Source organism: Psammomys obesus, unplaced genomic scaffold, assembly GCF_907164565.1.
Source record: "Psammomys obesus unplaced genomic scaffold, mPsaObe1.curated_primary_1811, whole genome shotgun sequence".
Classification (NCBI taxonomy): domain Eukaryota; kingdom Metazoa; phylum Chordata; class Mammalia; order Rodentia; family Muridae; genus Psammomys; species Psammomys obesus.
The window spans coordinates 70513-79119 of record NW_026596100.1 but is presented as its reverse complement, the minus strand read 5'-3'; positions in this window follow the sequence as shown (position 1 = coordinate 79119).

Sequence of the window (8607 nt, the reverse complement as noted above, 5' to 3'; positions counted from 1 at the left end):
CCCGCGCCGTCCCCCGGCTCCCCGCCCGCCCGCCCGCAGACCACGCCCCCGCCCGCCCCCAGACCACGCCCCCACAGGCCAGCTCCCTGAGCCCGGCTGACCCACAGACCACGCCCCGGGCCGCCCTCAGACCACGCCCCCGCCCGCAGAACCACGCCCACACAGACCAGCCCCCTGAGCCCGGCTGACCCACAGACCACGCCCCGGCCGCCTGGCCACGCCCTCTGGCCCCGCCCCCAGGTGTGCAGGCCCGGGCGTCTGGGAGGACCCCGGGTGCCGCCCGCGAGCCTCCGTTCTGCTGCCACCTGTTGGGCGGCTCACCTCTGGCTCCAGCCGAGGCGCCCTGCGCTTTAGCTCCTGGATGTAAGGAGTAACAGGGTTGGTACTTGACACAAGAGGCAGGGTTCATTTTAAACGCGTGTTTATCTTCGGGTTACTGGGTACGGATCTGTCCCCTACTCTTCGGTCAGTAATTCATAAAAACGCTCTGGATCCTTTTAAGCGCCTGGCGCTGGTGGTTAAGTCAAGACGGAGAGAAGGCAGCCGTGAATCCCGGGAGGGAGACCAACCGGAAGCGTCAGCTGGAAAGGGAGACCCGAGCAGGGCCGGCTTGGTCGGTTCAGCCCTGTATTTGAGGAACGTGGGGCTTAGTCCACCAACAGCGCACAAATAAAGGCCGTCTATAGTTTCTTTTAGTTCTTCACCACAACCTAGGAATTTGTTTTTCCAGCAATATTCCAGAGCCACTGAATCGGAGCCCACGTGACCTTTGAGCACTCTGCGCACAGTGGCCTAGCGTCAAACCCTTAACCTAGGAAGAGTCTTAAACGGATAGAAATAGGTCACTAGCTAGGTAGTGGACCGTGTTGTTGATATTATTTCCTTTTTGTAAAGTAAGCATGGGGCTTTCTTTTAAAAATCGGGGGCCGAGGAGATGGTTCAGTTAGTAAAGTGCCTATCTTGTAAGCATGAGGACAGGGGTTCTGATCCATAGTGCCCATGTAAAAGCCGGACAGCGGTTGGTGTATGAAACCTAGCGCTGGAAGGAGGTGGAGACAGGAGGATTCCTGGGCTCACCGAAGTTCCAGCTGCAGTGAGAGACCCAGTTTAAAAATAACAATAATAATAGTAATAATTCTAGGTGGTTCAGCTCATAAGGGCACCTGCCACCAAACCTTATGACATAAGTTCCAGCGTCAGGATCCACGAGGTGGAAGGAGTGGAGAGCGAATTCCTGCAAGTAATCCTCTGATCTCCACAAATGTGCCACGGCAGGAGCACAGACGCACATATACATGCAAGCACACCCATGCACACACACGAATACATATGCATGTATGTAAGCACACACATGTGCCTCAGCCAGAGCACACACAGACACACATGCAAACACACACACATACATACACATGCGTGCACACACGTGCTCAAGCACACATACGCATGTTTGGGTGCACACGCATGCACACGTTCACGCTATTTTCCAAATAGAGTGATAGAGCACAGGCTCGCACACTCACATACACCCACACATTAAAGAAAGCACCCCTGAACACTATCCTGACAAAATAAGGGCCTACCCAAATTTAATTTTAAGAAAACTGCTCTCAGCATTGCAGGAATTAGGATACACTAGATCAATGGCTTGGGTCAACCATCTAAAAACGACAATTGTAGATCAGCGGGTCCCAAACCTGCCAGTCACTGGAGTTTATATTGTTGAAAAACATGGAGTGTTCCAAGAGATTATATGTATTGCACCTATCAATATTTGAAGTTTAAAACTTCAATTAAAAATTGTATTGTTTCATTAAAACTAAGCCCAGTACATAGTTACATAAATAACATTTGTTTTAATAAGTACATTTAAAACTATGGTGGGCTAAATGAGAATGTCCTCTGTAGGCTTGTGTGTTCGAACACTTGGTCCTCAGTGGGTGGCACTCTTGGTGAAGGCCAGGTAACCATTGAGGGGTGGAGTCTTATTGGGGAGGGGACTCCACTGGGGTCTCACTTAGGGTTGATAGCCTGGCCTCCTTTCCCACTCTCTGTGTGCTTCCCATGTGAGGATGCTCTGTTTGACCTTCTCCGGCTTGTCCATCCTGGAGGGAAGCCAACACTTGGGGTTCAGGAGCCCTGGACCAATCACCCCCGATGGTCCGGCTCCTCTCTTCACCCTGGTGCTCCATGCTGCTGGTTCTATAAGGAGCCCTGGCTTGAGCCCCATTCCAACAGAAGTGGTGATGGCTTGACAGTGTAGGTTGGAAGGATGCTCCAGCCTGTAGTAGAAGGTTTTGGTTTCTTCAAAAGCTCAGTTATGTTATGTAAATATCTTTTTGTTTTAATCCCAAGTATGGGATATGGGACTGCTCAGAGAGGGGCATGATCTCTGCCAGCTGAAGTTAGTGGAATCCTGAGGACTCGGAGAGAATATAAATACACAGCCTAGGGAGAGGAGGGGCTTCAAGGAGACACAGAAGAGAAAAGAGGCTGCTTGTTCATCCTGCTGTTTTGCCATTTGCTGTTGGTGGACTGTTAGATATCCTGACTACTGAGATTCTTCCCAAAGACCTCAACGACCCTAACCAGCAGGAACTAAGTCTAAAGAGATCTACTTCCTGTTTGGGAGCCGCTGTTCTAGCAGCTGCTTTGATATTTAAATCTAAACAGAAAGACTGGTTTTACCAGGCCTTCAGGGGAGAATTTCCAAGTCCATCTCCTTTTGTTTGTGACAGCAGGTGGGATAGCTTGTCAAAATCACACCTCTTGTTTCACCTCCTTGTGAATTAACTCATTGTGCTGAGCTGTTTTTACTCTGGCTTAAAAGCAGTCTAAAATAAAGCCAGGTGTCTAGTCTAGTCTAGTTTCCCCTAGAGCCTCTCGGGAAGGTCCCATGTGTTGTGTGTTAGTTTATTAATTTTAATCTTCACTCCCAACTCAAGAACCGTTTGACTCTGCTGGCAGGCTCTGGCAACTTCCCCTTTCCCTTCTAGCTTTCTTTCTGTCTTACCCAGGGTTGACAGGGAGGTAGAGGCTTAAGGAACCCCAAATAGAGTTTAAAACTAGTGTCCATACCAGCCACCATTAATGCTTTGTTTACTGTCTTTCTCTCTCACTCCCTTCCCGTTCTGTGAGGCTTCCCACGTCTATCTTCTCTACCTTAGATCCTCAGAACAACAGGCTGGACAGATGAACATATCTATGACAAATGACTAACACGACTCCTAAGCAAAATGATTTCTGTGACAGAAAGAGCCCTACATGACAGACCCTGAAATGATGGTTTAAGGTCATATCAATCAGATCACATCCAGACCAAAGAGACCACCAGGACTACTCACCTCAGCAACATATGCTCTGCCTTCTTTTCCTGTGTAACGGAGACTCTTGTGGACACTTGAAGACAAGGCTTAGGTCATCGGGTCTGAACTTGTTGATGTGATCATGTATTATCACATAATATGTAAATAATATAATAATAATAGTAGTAGTAAAAGCAACAATAACAATAATAATACTCTTTTCTTGACTTTATCACCAGCCTCTTTTTAGTTGGTTTTCTGGGATGGAGGTGGAGATGGAAGCCTAAGCCTAATCCATAAGGAATACTGGGGCTTGTGACCCATTTCTGTATCTGTTCTTGTGCGACTTTGATTGTAAGGTCTACGTCTGGCATTTCTGGATAGTCTCTGAGCTCGGTGTTAAGACGAGGAACTCCTTTTCTCAGTGGAGTGCCCTCTCTGCCTGAACCTCTAGAACCTCTTCACAGCACCATATAGCACTCAGAGAAGATTACAGGCCAGACCCTTTCTGGATAAGAAACCTGTTCAGCAAGCACCTAGGGATTCCTAGAGATAGCCCACCCTGTGCTAATCAGATGTCTTGGTGTCTTGGCTTTTCAACCCATGACCTTTAACTGTACCTGGAGATTCTTCCCCCACCCAGAGGATAATTAAATACTGTGTTCTCCTTCTTGTGATTGGACTGTGCTACTGCATGTAAATGAGATACTGAACCACTCCATGGAAGTCACGTGTGCCTGGCATCTCTAGACCCATCCAATGCATTCACACTTGAAACCCCTCCCACTGCCCACTGTCATGGTCAGGGAGCTATGGAGAAACTGCCTAGGCAAATGCCAAAGCCCACCCACCACTGAGAGCTCAGTGCTGAACAGCACCTGCCAGAGCTGTGTCTCACCAACTAGGCATGGGCTTTCGCCCTCACAATGGCTTAGCCAAAGGGCTGTAACACTTGGGTATCGTCATAGGCTTCTTTTCACTGCCCTCTTATACCAGCAATCTCATTTAAAAGACTTAACTGTAACACCTGGTGGAAAACTCTAGCACATGGGGCCTCACCCTGATCACTTCGGCTGTTCCTGAGAGAAAAGGAACCTTTGATCTTGGGGTCCCTCTGTTCTTCCTCAGGAAGCCAACAGCCACATCCCAGACTACTGCTGGACTAGTGATGAAGAATGACAGGTTCTAAAAGGTGTGGTGGGCCAGAGTCTCAGGACTACTGTTGTGCCCAGATCAGGAGACCCCAAAAAAACACTAGGAGTCAAGTCTGTTGCAAAACACATGAGGGTTTATTCTATACAAGCTCAAGCCTGGGTTGCAAGCTCCCTGTTGAAAGAAGAGAGGAATGAGGCCCTGAGGTCTGATTAGCATTATAAAGGTTTTCTGGACTTCTTTGGTTTTGAATGCCAAACCTTTTGTTGTTCTTTGAGTGAGTTCTAAATACCTCAGGCAACAAGACAGGCTCAAGAGCTTTGGCATCCCCTGAGGACAGAACCCCTTGGGTCTGCTACCGAGAGAAAGTGTCTTTCAACAAAAGGACTCCCAAGGACCATTGAAATATTTGCATGTGTCCTTCACAAAGTCTAACCTTTTTACATGGCTCACTGTGCCAATCAAAGTAGGTCCAAACTTATTTAATTAAAATACTAATTTATTTGTACTTTAGTGTCCTTCCTCCTGAGCACAGAAAGAATACATGTGTATCTGGGGAGAATCCAAAAATGATGGCCCTTCACAAGAAAAGCCTGCTCTGTTTTATTCCATAGCTGTTGTCATATGTGAGCCATATGCCTGCAATCATCAGCATTCAGAGACCACATAGGAACACTGAGGTTCCAGGCCCAGCCCAGGCTTTAAAGTGAGAGCCTATTTCCAAACACTCTTTTCATTTCCTGTACATTACTAGGGAATATTACCAGGTTTCTGTAAAGTCACATATTTACACATTTATAAAAAGTATAGAAAACACAATCCTCAATACTCACACATATTAATTTTTTTTAATCTAGATGTTCCCTTTTTATACTAGTGATATTTTTGAGAAATTTCTCCAGGGGTACAAGGTACAATAGTTAATCTTGTCAGTGTAAATTGAAAAGACAGTTAGTGCCCACGGGGTCCCACTAGCCTACTTTTCAGGGGCCTAGCAACCTCTGAGTCATTACCTGCTGCCATCTGCCACCAGGTGTGTGCCGGATAAAAAGAACCCAGCCTCTCTTACTCACTTTCTCTTCCACTGTCTGTCTCTCTCAGTCTCTTTCTTTCTGTCATGGGAACACTCCCTTTTTCTTTCCCCCTCCCCCTTTCCCACAATAAACCTCCTTTATACCAAAGGAGGTGTGGCATAGTAATCATTATTATAACAAAGACATCTAAGAAGTTTATAAAACATATCTCTTAGTGAGTCTAAGAGGGACTTTCCAGAGACAGACCTTGAGAGCTCTGAGCTAGTCAGCAGTTTAATCTACTGATGGATTCAAAACGTAAATATGTATTAAGAAATGTAGAACTGAGAAAGGGAGAGCCTACCTGGAGGAGCTGAGTTCTTGATGATATACCTTTGAAGGTTTTGTTTGTTTGTTTTTTAAGACATAGTCACATTATGTAGCTCTGGCTGTCCTGAAACTTGCTGTGTAGACCAGGCCTACCTCTGCCTCCCAAGGGCTGGCATTAAAGGTGTGTGCCACTATGCCCAGAGCCTTACTTCAGGACCCAGACATGGAGTTGGGTCAGAGACCTCATGGTTTCTCTTCTTAGCGTGGTCATATTAGATACATCTCTTTGGTCGGCTTTTCACGGTTTTCTGACTATTTAATTGCTATCTGGAGGACAGGGAGCCAAGACTGGCTTGTTAGGGCTGCCAGAGTTCAGGATTTGACCCTAACAGCTCTGCTATCCCCGGGGGTGGGGTGTATTGAATGATTGAACAGAAATATGGATTTGACAAGTAGAAATATGGATTTGGCCCCATGCCTAACATTTAAATAAATAAATAGATAAATAAACAAATAAAACTTCTAAGTAGAGAGGAAGGTAAGAAACAAGCCCTAGGCCTTTCTGCGAGTGGTCCAAACAACATGGCAAGAGTCTCCGACCTTGAGGTACCAACTTTCTGGATGCCCATTCCCTAGCTCCCAGCACACTCTCCTTCTCTTTTCTTTTCCGTCTTTTCACGTGCATGCATGTCTACACATGGGGTTGCATGTGGGGGCAGGTACACATTTCTGTGTGGATGTGGAGGCCGGAAGCTGAGGTCTGAAATATTCCTTGACCAGTCTCTCATCCCCCCCCTTTACTATTTTGTCCTCCTCCCCAACCAGAGCTGAACCCAGGGCCCTGCTCTCGCTAGGCAAGCGCTCTACCACTGAGCTAAAGCCCCAAGCCCCCACCTTGGTCTCTTACGGGTCTTACAGCCAAGTTCACAATTCCCTATATTACGGCTCATCATTCTAGGCAGCTTGCCTGGCGGAGGCAGGGGGAGACCCGCGCTTGTGCTTTCCAAGGCTGGGATTGCAGGCAGGTGGCTGTGCCAACCCAGTGTTCACATGAAAGGTGATGATCTGAACTCAGGCCCTCTTGCTTGTATATAAACTTGGCTCTAAAAGCTGAGTCCTCTCAGCCCCACACATTATTCTTTTAAGGCCAGGCCGACATCAGGAGGAAAAAAATGAAGGCACGGCAATGGAATGAATTCCGCTGGCGACAAAGCCGTGAGGACAGCTGCACCGATTCAGCTCCCTTCGCCTCCTTTCGCCTTTGTAATGGGCATTCTGTGGCCCTGGGGTTGTGCAACTCTGGTGTGACGAGCCCTCTGGTATTTTGCTTGGGAACTGATTACAGAAATGTGACCTCTGACATTCATCCCCAGGAGCAAGAGCATAGTTGTCTGGCTCTGAAGCAAACACTGGAGGATCCCCGCGGACAGTGGAGCCAACTGAATTCGAACCAGGAAGAGGAGGGCTGGCTTTGATGAGAGTCCAACAACAGCAGAAAGGCAGCCGGCCTGCGCCAGTGGAGGGAAGGGTCACGAAGCACCTCCCAAAACGCAATCCAGTCACTCCCCAGAGAACTTCCAGCCCGGGAAGGGAGCATTTAGAGGCCATGCAGCCCAATTCCCGCAGAGGGTAGCTGAGAAAGGGGAGCGAGGAATGCTGGGAGAGTCAATGTGTTCATTGAGCAGTCAGTGTTAGGTGTGGGGGACGAGGATAGACCTGAAGGTACAGAAATGGGTTATAAGGAGAGAGCTGCAAGCAAATAGCTATGAAGAAACCGGAAGCACGGGCATATGGCTAAGCTTCCAACAAAAATATCAGTGCTCTATGGTGAGAGAAGAGGCTGGCTTGCTCTAACTTCATTCTTTTTATTTTATTTTGGTTTTTTTCCAGACGGCTTCCCTGTGTAACCCTGGCTGTCCTGAACTCGTTTTGTAGACCAGGCTGGCCTCGAACTCTCTCCTCTCCAGTCCCACCGTGCCGGCTCTAACGTCATTCTTAAACATACATCGCACTGGCTCTTAACCTTCTGCACCGCAAACTGGGGTCTCACATCACAATCAGTTCTCAGGACTTAACCTGAGTAAGTCACTGTCCTCAGGTCTCCAGAGGCTGGTCTCTCTGTATTTGTAGCTAAAAACCTAAGTCATGGTATGGAGCAGAGTTAGAGCATGGAGCATGGGGTCTATGCTGTGCTGCGAACCTGACTAATTAATGGTCTTCAAAGTCCTCTGTTGGGCGCGAGATAGGTGCTCAAGTGTTTAATAAACTAATATCTCCATAAAGAGATGTGTGAGCCTTGCCCAAACTGGAAAACAATTGAAGCGAATTAAAAACAAAACCACAACGGAAAAACAATAACCTGGTGATGATGCTGTCGCCTGTAGGAACGCGACATCTATTTCCAAGGAGAACCAAGACTTGACAACAGATCAAGAGTGGGAAGAGGAAACAGAGAGAAAGGATAGACTGAAGATGCCTTTTCGTTTTCTGGCTTGAGCTCCTGGCCATTGTCATTTACATGAAGTGAGGAAGAGGGGTTGGCAGGCTGGGGACTCAGGAGCGCTGGGCATGTCCGGTCTCTGGTGCTTATTAGGTGTTCTCAGGGAAACCATAGAGGGCGGACAGTCGGAGAAGGGCTTGAACGAGTGATTACGATTTAGGGGTGTCAGTGGCTAAAGGAGCTTGATGCCAAGCCTGATGGCCAGCATTCCAGGAAGTTCTGTAACAGAAGAAGAGAACCAGCTGGGAGGTGTCCTTCTTCACATATGTGCAACGTGCGTGCCCCCGACCATCACAAAGCAAATAAGTAA